This window comes from Opisthorchis viverrini (genome assembly GCF_000715545.1).
Source record: "Opisthorchis viverrini unplaced genomic scaffold opera_v5_490, whole genome shotgun sequence".
Classification (NCBI taxonomy): domain Eukaryota; kingdom Metazoa; phylum Platyhelminthes; class Trematoda; order Opisthorchiida; family Opisthorchiidae; genus Opisthorchis; species Opisthorchis viverrini.
The window spans coordinates 144,825-157,987 of record NW_008752148.1 but is presented as its reverse complement, the minus strand read 5'-3'; the positions used below and the strand labels follow the sequence as shown (position 1 = coordinate 157,987).

At 40.8% G+C, this 13,163-nt stretch overlaps 1 protein-coding gene across 1 annotated transcript in view; it reads left to right on the top strand.

Annotated features, from left to right (window-relative positions):
* Positions 1-4,759: 4,759 nt before the first annotated feature.
* T265_11369 (hypothetical protein) overlaps positions 4,760-13,163 on the top strand; it is a gene marked incomplete at both ends in the record, with an annotated part of 93,489 nt that continues 85,085 nt past the window's right edge. The window contains one exon of the mRNA XM_009178006.1: positions 4,760-4,900. The remainder of the gene's footprint in view (positions 4,901-13,163) is intronic.

Genomic DNA, 13,163 nt, shown 5'->3' with positions numbered 1-13,163 from the left:
TTTTCTTGTACTTCTGGTTTGAATGAGTGTTCCGGGAAAGGAAATGGTAGTCTAGCTGAACACTGAAACCAAACTGTCTGGATGAAGACCCAGAGTTCTGCTCCCGCGACTGCTCTCGTAATCAGCTAATTTAGCGCGCCCTAAACTGTGATATGACACTACATCTTCAAAGCAGAGCAATGATATTCGTCTGGTCCCCATCCAATGTTCCTGGAATATTTTTTTAATCTTCCGCTTTTCGCATGTCTTGGCCAACTAAATCTGATGAAGGCAGCTACGACAATTGGTATCAGTTGAAATGCCTCTGGATGCTTCTGCCTCCTGCATACTATCTGTCAAAGCTCCTGGTAGTCGGTTTTACCGTACTTGCGATATTTGCACTGCTCCAGATATTATCTCTGGTTTATAAAACCTCAGTGTTGTTGGTGGTTCACCTGCGCTGAATAGTCGAAACGGACTGCTAAATGTAAAAAAATTCAGAAAGACGCGTTCAAGAGAAGATGGGTTTTCATTTTTTGTAAATAAGATGAGTATGAGGGTTTTGCTCCCCTGTCCAATAGTCTAAAATTGGTTATTTGGCATTTTCTAATAAACAGCTTCGTAGCAAAGGCCTTCCTCATCTCAGTAATAGCAATTTTCTGTTTCCTATATTACCTTACTTGATGTACTGCCTTGTCAAGCATTTCCAGTTGTTCCCGCTGTCTGACCAACCGTTCACCAGAATCCTGCGATCCTTTATCACTATCATAATCTCGCCTTCTCTTTCAGACTTGGGTTCACACTACATATATTCTGTCATTCAGTGGGCATATTCTTCGTAAATATTCCACAGCATTGATACCAACTGAGACAAGATTTGACAATAATGTACGGTCGCATTAAATGAACTGTGTAACTGAAGGGTTATTGGCTCTATATTTTGTCTAAATATATGCAAATCATACATCCGGTAGTATCTCCATGTCATGCTAGCCTGAGGTTTGCGGGTTCTAGACCCCCCGGTATCCGTCATATGATGAAACTCAAAAATATTGATTCCTTTTTACAGAGTATCAAAACCTACAAACTGTATAAAACTGGCCAAATAAGCTGGAAGCTTTGAGCGACTGCCATTCACACTCACCAAAAAGGAAGAGTGTTTTTTCAACACATTTCCAAGAGGGCATACAAATTACGTTGATTCCATTGTATATGCCCCCACGCGCGAGTAACAACCTCTGTTGAAAGCAACTTCGTTATGGCCGCATTCCATGTTGTTTCAACCTGAACATCCTAGATGTTCACACTACTTACAAATTACGTCCGCAATACACACTTACTAGAAAACCCGCACTGAATCACAAAAAAACAACATTTGAAAAGATGTCAGATTTGGGACCAGATAACATCTGCTGTGGTAAACAAGAACTCCCAGAATGATACGAGAGAGGCGCTACACTATACAGTGCTGATCAGCTTGGAACGTTTTATAAATGTGCAGAAATTTCGGCGTTCAGATCGCTTTCGAAATTCACTCTGTTCCAGCGACCACAGTTTTGGGCAGGCGAAGACTCACATCACTGTTTTTTATCGTGTGTAATAGATTGGGATGAAAGTACAATAAAAAAACTTAATTTTCTTGGATAAACGATTTCCTATACCAGATTCAATGCACTAGTTGTTTGTGTCATTAATGATACTTATATGCTAATATTGGTATACTCCCCGAAAGGGTTGAAAGTCACGCTTTATATGGAAAAACAAAATTCCGTGCCGTCAAAATATGAGTTGGTAGCTGTTTGGAAAAAATTGAATAATGTTAACTGTAGAAAGGCACTCAATTGCCAACCAAATGGCTGTTTGAGGGAAACCAAGCTGGATTTCACCGAAAACTGTCATTTGTAATATTATTCAACGAAATTAGCTTTGCGCAGTCTGTTTCATTTTTTGTTGGAACGATAAACAAAATATCGGAGGCCATTTGAACACTGAGTTTGCTGTATTTGAGGTCGTTCGGGTAGGCTCCGATTTCTATCAAGCTTACTTAATAAATGAACGAAAGATTGGGTGCGCTTGCAGATAATCACTCATCTATTCATCACGCCAAATTTTTCATCTAGGTTTTGATGGTGCCGAAATACATTTGAATCTCTTTGCTAACAACAACGTGCTTGTAAATGCGTGTAAAAATTAGGAACCGGACCTATTTGATTAGCTGTAAAAAGGGCAAAAGCCATCAGTGGACTGTTTAGTACTTTTCTTTGACCTTGCAAATAGTGTTACGGTAATTGTTACATTGCTTGGACAACAAACTAAGAAGGCAGAAGATTTGAAACTCTCACGCATTGTCCACACGCTGATCAAAACAACATCATGGATAATAGTGAGACTGATTTTTGGTATTCAGCAAGATGAGAGTCGGAATTTCTTAACTTTAAGCAAAATCAGTTTGAGTCGAAGAGCTGTGTCATCCCCTATGCAGGTCTCATGAATAATCAGGGAGATTCGACCCCAGTAGTTGATGACAAAACCTTTCAGTAGCGTGGGGTTGACTAACAGTATAAAGCGTATCAGACATTCATGTGTCAATCGTGGGATTCGCATTGTGCGGTCTTTTGGTCCCTGACCCCTCAAGAGATGGCTCCTAAGAAGGCTCTCGAAGTTTCACGAAAGTCCCTCTTTCTCAGCTGCTGCTACTCTTTTGATAGCCTAAGAATATATTTAAAAAAGCCTGAGGTGAGCTTTTGTCCTGCAAATGGGACTAGTGTATACGAAAAGTCGAGAAGCAATTCATTGTCTTTTTTTCTGTTACGAATTAAAAGAATTGTGTACCTTACAAATCTCCAGGGAGATTTAAAATCGTAATTCATCGGCAGGTGGTTGGAAATTCGGTAGTGAGCGGCGGATAAGCATCGTGGCACTTGGAGCTTTATGTAGACCTCTTCAAGGCTAAATTCTGGGTGTTTGGAAAAACAGCCATTATTTCCTGCACACGGAATGTAACACGGAAAGAACAGTCAGGTCAATAACGTGTCACGTTACAACTAAAAAAACGTGTGAACACAGGAGATATCAGTGACTGACCGAACAGTGTCGCCAACTGCTAATCAGTCTACTCTTGCCGTGTTGCGTCCTGAGTAGGAAACATGGTCACAAATTTGCTCAGTAACCAGAGCTTACTTAGTCTCATGTTTTACTAGTCTGCGACCGCAAACACTGACGGGCGGTATGTGTGTGCGAAGCGGAAAAAGTGAACAAAAACAAGACTGAATCAATCAATAGGAGTGAAACTACTCAAAACAAGTATAATGTTTTAATTTGGCGGTCGCTAAGTTCCAAAAATTTAGCTTACTAAAGATAGGAAGAGAAGAACAAAGTGAATGTTTTCAAGGCCATGGATGACTTCGGAGAAGCTCAGTTCAAATGAACGCAAGTCAGTTAACCACCTCATACCCATGTGAACCTTTCAGAGGGCCACATTACCCCAGTGACTGGCAGTTCAATTTCGTTTGTTACCCGGCAATTGTCGAATGATTCGCCCACCGTCGAGTTTTACTGCATCAGGCGAGACGTGTAACTCGCAGATTCTTCAGCTCATGCCTAGGTTGTGCTTCAACTTGCGGATGAAACATCGTCGTTCCTAAAAATTTTCAAAAAAGCGCAGCAGAAAACGAAAAACGTATTTTTCTTGGTAAGCAGGAAGAGGAAAACGGGTGGATTTTACCAAACAGTACTCGTTATCTATGCATTTATTTAAAGTTTTGACTAAACTGTCACTAAAGCAAAGGTTTTGATGCACACATTTCTAACCTTGTGTTTCAACAAGTTTCATGAATCTGTGATCAACCTGCGCCTGCAAACGAAATTTGGAAATATTCCTATCTTAAGCAGCGGTAATTGTTTATTCGAACAAAATGGTTCTTCTAGGAAAAGCATTTTTAAATCATTTTATGAGAATACTTTATGCGTCAACGTCTGCGATATTCAGTTAAGCTCGTCTAAGGAGATTGAATGTCTACCGGTTATTTTGACCCATCCCTACCTGCTGAGGGCAGCTGGAATAATCGAACAGACGTAATCGCCTGCACAAGAAACTTCCTTGATACAGTATGCTTCAAGGAGTCAGTAAAGTAGTCTTTTCTGAGGGTTAGTCCCTTTGGTAATCCAGCCGCACAATTAACCCAGCAGAAGAGCCTCTCTTTAATCTAGAGTAATGCATGTGACGGATGATGGTCATAACGTACGGAAGTTAAATTCTGGTTTAACGAGTTGAACGCTTAACAAACAGAACCAAAGCTCATTGGATTAACAACTTTTGACAATTTATAATCCTTCCTAACTTCGCTGGTGATATTTCAGATCAGAATTATCGCAAATCTATCAATCTTTCTTGTTATCATCGTTTTCGTGGTCAAGTGCAATAAATAAGCGGGGAGCACAGTTCCTTCCGTTTGCCCGAATTCCTTTCCAGTCACTAAATTATCATCCTCTTTTTGCTCCTGAGGGCATCATGAAAACATTTGCATATTCAACAACAATTTTCGCTTCTCGCCAAAGCAATGCAACTTTGGTCACGTGACCACTACTGCTTATTTTGAAAGCGATTGGCTAGCATGAGACGTTGATCTCCGTCAGACGACCTGATTGGTCCATTTCAACTACCTTCGTGAATCAAAATGTCATTTAGCTCAGCATAGAGGGCAGTCGTTGAAATGCTCAGTTTTCTTATCCCTGTCGCGCACTACAGGAATTTTCGCTCAAAACCTGACTGATTTGTTGTGCAAACGGGTTCCGGATAGTTTATACAAGACCTTGTCACAGGTGCATAATTCTGAAGCTTGCTGGAGGAGTAAACACTGTTGGCGATTTTTCTACACTTCAGTTTCACTGTCATGGTGGTTGAACACTTGACCGGTATGCGGTAAGTCGTAAGGTTTTTTGTTCTTATTTGGATTACTGTTCTGGATGCACGGGTTTTGTCGGATTGACCATGGTAACATATTTTGAGGTCAAAATGGCGATACATCCAGGGTCGTTGAGTCTTGTCAGAGATGAGCGACACAAAAGACAGCCGATGAAGGCCCCAAACTCCGAAGTAATGAACTCGAGATGCTTGCTGCAAACTATTAGTTGGTTTATAAGTGAAGACGTCCATCTATCTCTATTTGTGAATTACTGAATTATCCTGATCAAAGTACTTGAAAACACCAATGTAGATGATGCAATTACGGAGTTTCAAATGTTCCAGGCAAGTCTAAGACGTTATCTAATCAAAAAAGGTGGTTTGCAAAAACAGTATTTTTTACCGGCCGGATCGATGTCTCAATCTTAGGCTACTCAGATAACTCTATGATCCAAGTAAACTATAGAAAAGTGGCACATTCTGGGATAAAATTTCACTTTTTTAGAGGAAGCATAGTTTGTTGCTTTTACGAGTTCACGATTGAGATCGGAGCAGACTCTCACTACGTTAGTTGCTGATTGCCTCCTCGTGTGAAATTTGTTCTTAAGTAAGAATTATCAAATTTAAAGTTGATAAGTGTTGTTATGCCTGGGAGGTGTGTATTTGAGTGTCTGTCTGCAGCAAACTGATGTGACTGATGACATCAAGTCGAGTTTTTCGATGCTAGGAAAACCAGTTTCACACAAACATATGCCAACAAGCTGAGGAAAGCCCTTGGGCTGGTTGTCGATCTTCACGTGGGTGCTGACATATTTGCCGTCTATCCGTTTGCCAAGTCTGTCGTCTCTGTACACCTGAATGAATATATTTTCACCATGTTCCCTCATACAAGACCTTCATTTTGTAGCCCCTACACCATGTGTTTCAAATTCTGAGAAACCCCTATTGAGTTTGAACACATCTACCTATTAGTCCATCACTCTCTACAGCATTTGGTTCGATGACTTATAGAGTAATCTTATAAAGAAAACGGTAAAGCAAATCTTTGTAATGTACTACTCATAAGGTTGCTGAAAATCCATCGACAGCCCACGACCGGTTTCGCCCTTTTTGGGGCTCGTCAGGTAGGCGCAGTCCCCGGGTTTCCGTCAACCTTAAAACCAAACTGCCTGAGGACATCACAGACGAGAGATTCAGCGGGGTTCCAGGTGAGTCTCTCAAAAAGCCAAATTAGTTTGCAAATGAGTGTATATTCGCTAAGGACGGTAAATGTTTACGGCCTGAAGGTGAAACATTTGTTTTTTGCCATGATACAAATACGTCGTGTGATAGCTAAATAGTCTATTAGGCAGTTTCTCTCACAAACATGTTGAACTCTGCAACACAATTCACGCAGTTTACATGGCTACTTAAAAGAGAGGATCGGAAAATAGATTTGACAGGTAAAATGCTACAGTGAAATAAAGTGGCAGTTAGGGAACAAAGCAGGTTGTAAATATAAGAATATACTTGAAGGAAGAAAACAGTAAAGGGTGGGTGTCTACAGAAAGAAATAAAATAGTCCAGTGGTACTAGTGCGATAAGTAGGTTGACCTTCAAAAAGGATGTGGCTAGAAGATTACCCGCCTACACATAATAAGAAACAAGGGCACATGGTCTTTCGGAGAGCTGGCTAGAATATCTGAGATTGAGTGTGATAGTTAAGCCTTTGGTAACTGTACATGCCATTCAGTACCGTTGTAGCAATCTGGTCAGTTGGGCAAATTCTGCACCACGCAGTGGAAGCTGGCAATCAGGGTTTATAAAGTACAAGCGCAGAGTAGTACGACCAAGTGATAAAAATCAATCAGCACATATGTTCACGTGACGGAACACAGATCATTAGGTTGTTGAAAAATCTTTGACAGACTTGTGAGTAACACTCCGGAAAGAAAATAAACAGCGCCTTAAGACGGTCTTCGTGCCGCACATTCAATTAATGAAGAAGATTACAAACGAGCGATTCGGCTGAGATCTGATTAGTATTCAAAAAGGTGTCTCAATATTTGTAATGTACTACTCATAAGGTTGCTGAATACTTCTGGATTGTGCTTTCCATTCTCGTGACCTAACGCGATTTGATTAGCACTCTTCATGCGAATTTATTGATTGGAAAAGCTTGGCGAAACGAAAAGCATATTTCCTCATAACGGAAAGGCACAAAAGTGAGCAGACTACATTAACAGCTCCCTGGCATCAATCGATTCGTGCGTCCTCATCCAAATGAACACCGTGGACAACGAAGATACCCAGGATAACTTTGAAAAAGAAATGTACACAGTTAAAGAAAGCAGGGTCAAAATGTATGCAAATATTGTACTTGGTGGCGTTTATGTTACACGAAATTTGTCGCGCGGAATTGGACATACTCAGTTGCCCAACGCAAGAATCATTAACTGCTGTGAACCGTGAGACTGGCAAGAAAATGTTAAAACATATTACCAGTTCAACGTAATTAACATAATTTTTCATTTTGAAAGATAACTTGGATATGCATTAGTTTTTTCTTTTCATCAGAATCCAGTAAATCAATAGATTATAGCACTCAGGATAGTGTGTCTCTGGGAGGCACAGAGATTTGGCCGGAGGGGAACACGGTATTGTGTAAGTTATGGCCAAGATGTGTTAGTAAATTTATTTTTCCGAGAAGCATTCTATTGATTTTAAAAGTGGTCGTTGCCTCCAACATATTTCTATCTGCTGTGCAGATACTACTGAGCAGTACATTATTTGCATACAAACGGGAATCTATCCTAATAATGATAACCGTATTAAGTTAATTTACAGATCTTCGAAAGGCAGAACACTGTTCCGGAAATTTTCAGCACTATCCGTGACAAACCCTGCTGTTTTTCAACAGTGAGGATAGAAAAGACACATTAATAAACAGAGCTTTTTAGTTGATATATTTTAGCCGTTATTCATCCATTGAGGAAAGTACACTGTAGTCATAAAGACCCACTATATTTATATAAGCTGCCACTAAAACCTGGAGTTCTTGATAACGGCTAATTAACTATGTCTTGGCTTAAAGTTCCTTGAGATTACTTACAAACAAACTAAGAGGAGAGTCACAACTTATGCTACCGGTTGCCGACACATTTGTGGCTACTTACCAATCTATTGAACACATCGAAAAAGATACAGACGCTATTTAAATGACAAAGCCAATAAAACTGACCACACAATTACTATGATATTTCCCTGGTTCCATCCAATCGTAAATAGTCATCGGCTTACCTTATCGTGAAATAGATGGTGTTCGGTGCTTTTTGACTTTGATACAAAACTCTCATGCCCAGGTTGACGAGAAGTCGATGGTGCGGAGCTGATGAAGGCCTTTATTGTACCTCTGAAGAAAGTTCTATGTTGGCACTAATTAGAAGGCTTGCTTATTTTTTCACGGCTTGTATCACAGCAGTAGTACGCGTGCATATTGGAAAACAAAATATGCCTGATCAGCCTGAGTAAAGTCTACTTGAAAAATGGCGTGGCCCAAAATCCCTTAATAAAACTACATCTCATCGGATTCATCTATAAGCTAGACCTTATCCTGACTCAAGAAATGTCATCTATTTATCGGAAGTAATAATGATATAGCATAGTTATACCACGCGTTTGTTCATCCAACTAAACGAATAAACATCTACAAGTTAGTCTCAATCTGTGGTTCAATAGACCCCTTAATCGCTCATTACTAAGCTGCTGATCAGAATCGATAGACCAAATTCTTTCCATCTAAGAAAAATGCAGACCGATGAAACGGTGGACTTTTGACCCAATTTTGTGAGCTTATCTAAGCAAGGGCGTCGTGAAGAACGAAATTGGAATAAAAACACCTGACAAACGTCTGAGAACGCGTAGTCGCCAGTATCCGCCGGCAAAATTGCGTTCGTCCCCAGACCTTATATGACACAGTTGTAGTATTTTCCCCCACAGTCTACATAAACACCAAAGTGCATTGAGTGGGCAAAGATTGTTTATATTTTTGAAGAATAAACATACATTTTATCAGCGGACTTGGTGGGTAACACAATACCCAGCCAGAGTCCAGAATGTCAGTGATTTGATTGAAAGAACCGGACAAAATCTGCACCTGTTTCTTGCTCAACCGTCAGGCACACTAGAGTGAAAATCCTTCCAACTATTATCAATGCACCGTACAGCTGGTGATCTCGTAATGTTTGGAACAGAATAGTAGTCTACAGAATAGTACTTTGCATCAGTGACTACTAAGCAACTCTTGAATTTTTGCACTTGGCTTAGCATGCAAATATTTTACATATTTCCAAACGCCGTCTTTTTCTTAGAACTTGCCATCTACAGCGTTACTCGCTGAATTTCATCACTTCTGTGTACCATTTCACTCCAAAGGAGGGAGTCTCCTGAAAGCTTATATCAGGTAATGTCGACTAGAATGATATTTTGAAGTCCTGCAAGACCAACCTCACTTATAATGAGATTCCGTTCATAAAGGAAACTACACAAAAGGTTGCTGAAAACTCTTCGACAGCTCACGACCGGTTTTGCCCTTCTTGAGGTTCACCGGGTGGGCGCAGTCCCCGAGTTTCCGTGAACCTTATGATCTACTTGAACCCAAATTGGACTGTTTTCGAGGAATACACACATTTGCAAATAACTTTGGTTTTCGCGGGAGACTCAATTGGATCTCTCGCTTATGATTTTCTACAACTGAATGTGCTGCACACAGGCCACCTCATGATTCAGTTGGCACGATATTCGAGATATCGCAGTTCTGCCAGAAATTGATCAACATACTACTGAAATACTGCTGTCCATCAAACCGCCAGCCTCACAATATATTTTTACGCAAGCTGGATAACTCTCGTTTTTACAGCTGTTCTTCAAAACTAGAAATTCAAAGAGCACCCCCGAAATTCGTCAAAATAAAATCACTAAATTTGTCCTAATTAGATTCCATTAAAAGCACCCCGGTCGTACACTTTTCGACATGTTGAGCGGCCAATGTTGTGTTTTGTTTACCTAGAGCACAAAAAAGACACTTTTTAACTTCAAGAATATAAAAATGAAAATGTATCACCGTCTTGCGTTTATTTTTGAAAACATGACCCCTCAAACGCTCAAACTCTATGGTGTATGGCCCAAGATCACCAACGAATGTCATTTATTTAGGATTTTGTTGAGGGAAATAAAAAATATAAAAAAATACTTTGGTTTGAGTGAGTGTGGGACATAAAGTTCTCACCGGAAAGTCGCTATGCACCCACTGCCCATCAATGAGGGTTGACTTCTCGTCCAAGATACTGGCAACTTCCATATTGAAATCAGCGGTTCATGGGACGGGGAACCTCTCATCACGCTACCTTGCCCCGGTCAAGGAAATGCCTTCGGGGAATACTGAGTTGTGCCCAGGACAAAAGCATCTCTTGGTAGACAAAGCGGTTCACAGTGATGGTACTTTACGCTTCATTTCAATCACTTCGTTCTATAACTGTACCACTGGATGTGTTTTACTGCCGCAGAAGGGTCGGTATTTTGTCTGACTCCCTGTGACTGATAACAGGTTAATCCTGCATGACATTCGTCAGTCTCCGTCAGTTTACTCACTGCTCACGGGATTTGCGGCCAATCGTTTGAGACATTAAACAGACTGGTTTATTCTAAATAATAACATAACGGCAAAAAGAGTGTTAATCACTGGGAGATCGATGAGTTAACCTCGGTTACGACTACGACTAATGATCTTATAATGAATTCTTTCGACGACAAACGTTCTGCTCCCCTGTTATGATGATGTGTTGCTGGCTTCTACCTCAGTCGTAGATACAGATATAGATAGAGCGAAGCTTGCCTTACAGGGAGAAATCTCCACTGAGAATTACAGTGGTCCAAAAGGACTTTGTTGCTTGTGTTTGCTTGCGGAAGCAAATATCATTTTCTCTCGGTAGTCACCATTTTTAGTTTGCGATGACAGCTTATACTAAATCATTTTTGCTAAACCGATTCACTGTTCACCCAAAATGTCCACTGTTTGGTGCTTTGCTTCAGGAACTGCGGTCACCCTAACACACTGAATCTCAAAAATTATAGGGAGCGAGAGGCACATGCAGTACGAGAAAGAATCTGTTCAACCACTCCTAGGTTCATACTTTGGAAGTCACCGTATAACCTACTGGCAAGTATTCAGACGAGTAGACATCCATGAATCAGCGGCATTGATGACTTCATGCAAAGGAAAGGGATAAGCGTACAAGCTTAAAGAAACAAATCCCTTGACATGGCAGAGGAGTATGAAGGATATCACGAAACGCTTGGGTGCTGTCGGAGCTACTCGCATTCCAGGATGGGGACCGCGTGATCCTCACTGTGTCTGAATGGAGACACTACAAGATATGGCTGCCAACCGATGTCAGTGGCGTTCTTGTTGTCAGTTTCTATCCAGATCGCCTGAGTGAATGTCTGGAGGTGTAGGCACCTGGGAATGATTGTGGTAAGCTAGCAGCAAGTCCCTTCCCCGTCCACCTTTACTCTCTTCTTTACAATAAGGCTTTCAAATGGTTGTACGGCAGTGAAGCATCGGTGTTGAACAATGATGTCATCCTGTCGATGATGTTGATTATGCAAGGCAGAAACTTTGGTTATAGTTATCCGTTCTCAACACATCTACGTCTACTTCAATATAAGCTGTACTAAATCTCGAACTGATCGTATTCTACTCCACCAGACTTCGTTGGACCGAAATAGACGTTGGTAAAAACTGAAATAGGGTGTCATCTCTTCACAGACGCAAATTGTCATAGCAAGTGGACGAAGTCTCGCTCTTTAAACTTTTGAACTGTAACTTCTCTGTAGATGGCCACTCTGTGCGACTCTCTAAAGCCTGTATTTGGAGAGTATTTTTCTATCAGGGCGCAGCACTTCAATAAAGGTGTAAAGCATTTACGTCCGAGAGGTTTCCCATGGTTTTCGATGGTTCTGAATTGATTGTATGTTTTACACATACTGATTTATCAAGATTTATCAAGAGCATCGGAAAAAGGTCAACTAATTGCATTGACACGTAGTCGATCTAAAGACCGCGCGGTGTGCTGTAGTGAAAATATAACGCAACTATTTAGCCGATACTGGTGCTTTGGGTTTGATTTGAAATTCTACAAAGTAAGCAGGGGAATGTTTGGAGGGCAGGGTTATTCGTTTCGTCTCTAAGTGACACTAAAATAAGGAGGGAAATGTGATGAACTTTCATAAAATTATCGTTGCGTCTTTGACAGGAATGCTGTATTTCTTAAGCCCAAATAACAGTGTAAACTTCAGGTAGGCACAAAAAATTACAAAGGTAAAACGCTTCAAGCGATATCAGTCGCCTCAGCTTATTATTTTATCAGATTCACTTGATACTTGTTTCGTTATTTACGCCATGTGCTGGGTACGGTCCCTCAGCCAAACCATTGGTTGATTCGTATGCAAAAACTAGCTGAGATTCTGCAGATGTATATACACTTTCCAATACAAGAGTATATTCTTGAGATCCCATAGCATCTCTGTTTTCATTGTTGTCAGAGTAAGTTTCTTCTCACAACACAAGACACGACGATTTAGAGGGCCGACCACCTGTCATGACCTTCGTGAAATGCACTTCCCATGTGCCACTTAGCTGGAAAACAACCAGCCGTATTTTCACTAGGGAGATTTTGTCCCGTAAATCTCAGCTACTAAAGCCAGGAAGCATTGCACAGTTGTTTAATCCTCATTCGGACTCATGAGCAGTGTGCACCTCACGACACTTCAAGGTGTCTCGGCTAGCCGCGACTAGCCAGTTATGTTTGAACATTTACGAATGGCTGGCTGATCATCATGCGATTAACCTGATCGTAGACAGGATCGATTGAATTGTTTACTGCAAGAAATCTGCACTGAAAAGTCACAACGCTCTTCACAATGGCAACAAAATAGATTTTGTTGGAACCTCTAATTGTATTAAACCATGCCAGTTAAACGGAAATCGGTCAGCTTCAGAGTCCGTCCAAAATTTAATTAGGGAACAGTAATACGTTTTCTCCGTATCTTTAGCTATCCTCGGCAAGAAGGCCGTAAAAGCCAATAAGTTATTTAATGCGAGTTTTATTCAACATAACCCCGACCCGTTGAACCATCATCATCATCACCATCATCATCAGCATCATTGTAAGCTGTAATAACCGCGTACTCGTCGTACAGTGGTTGTAGCTGCCGCAGTTTCGTTCACCGATGATTTGGGGGG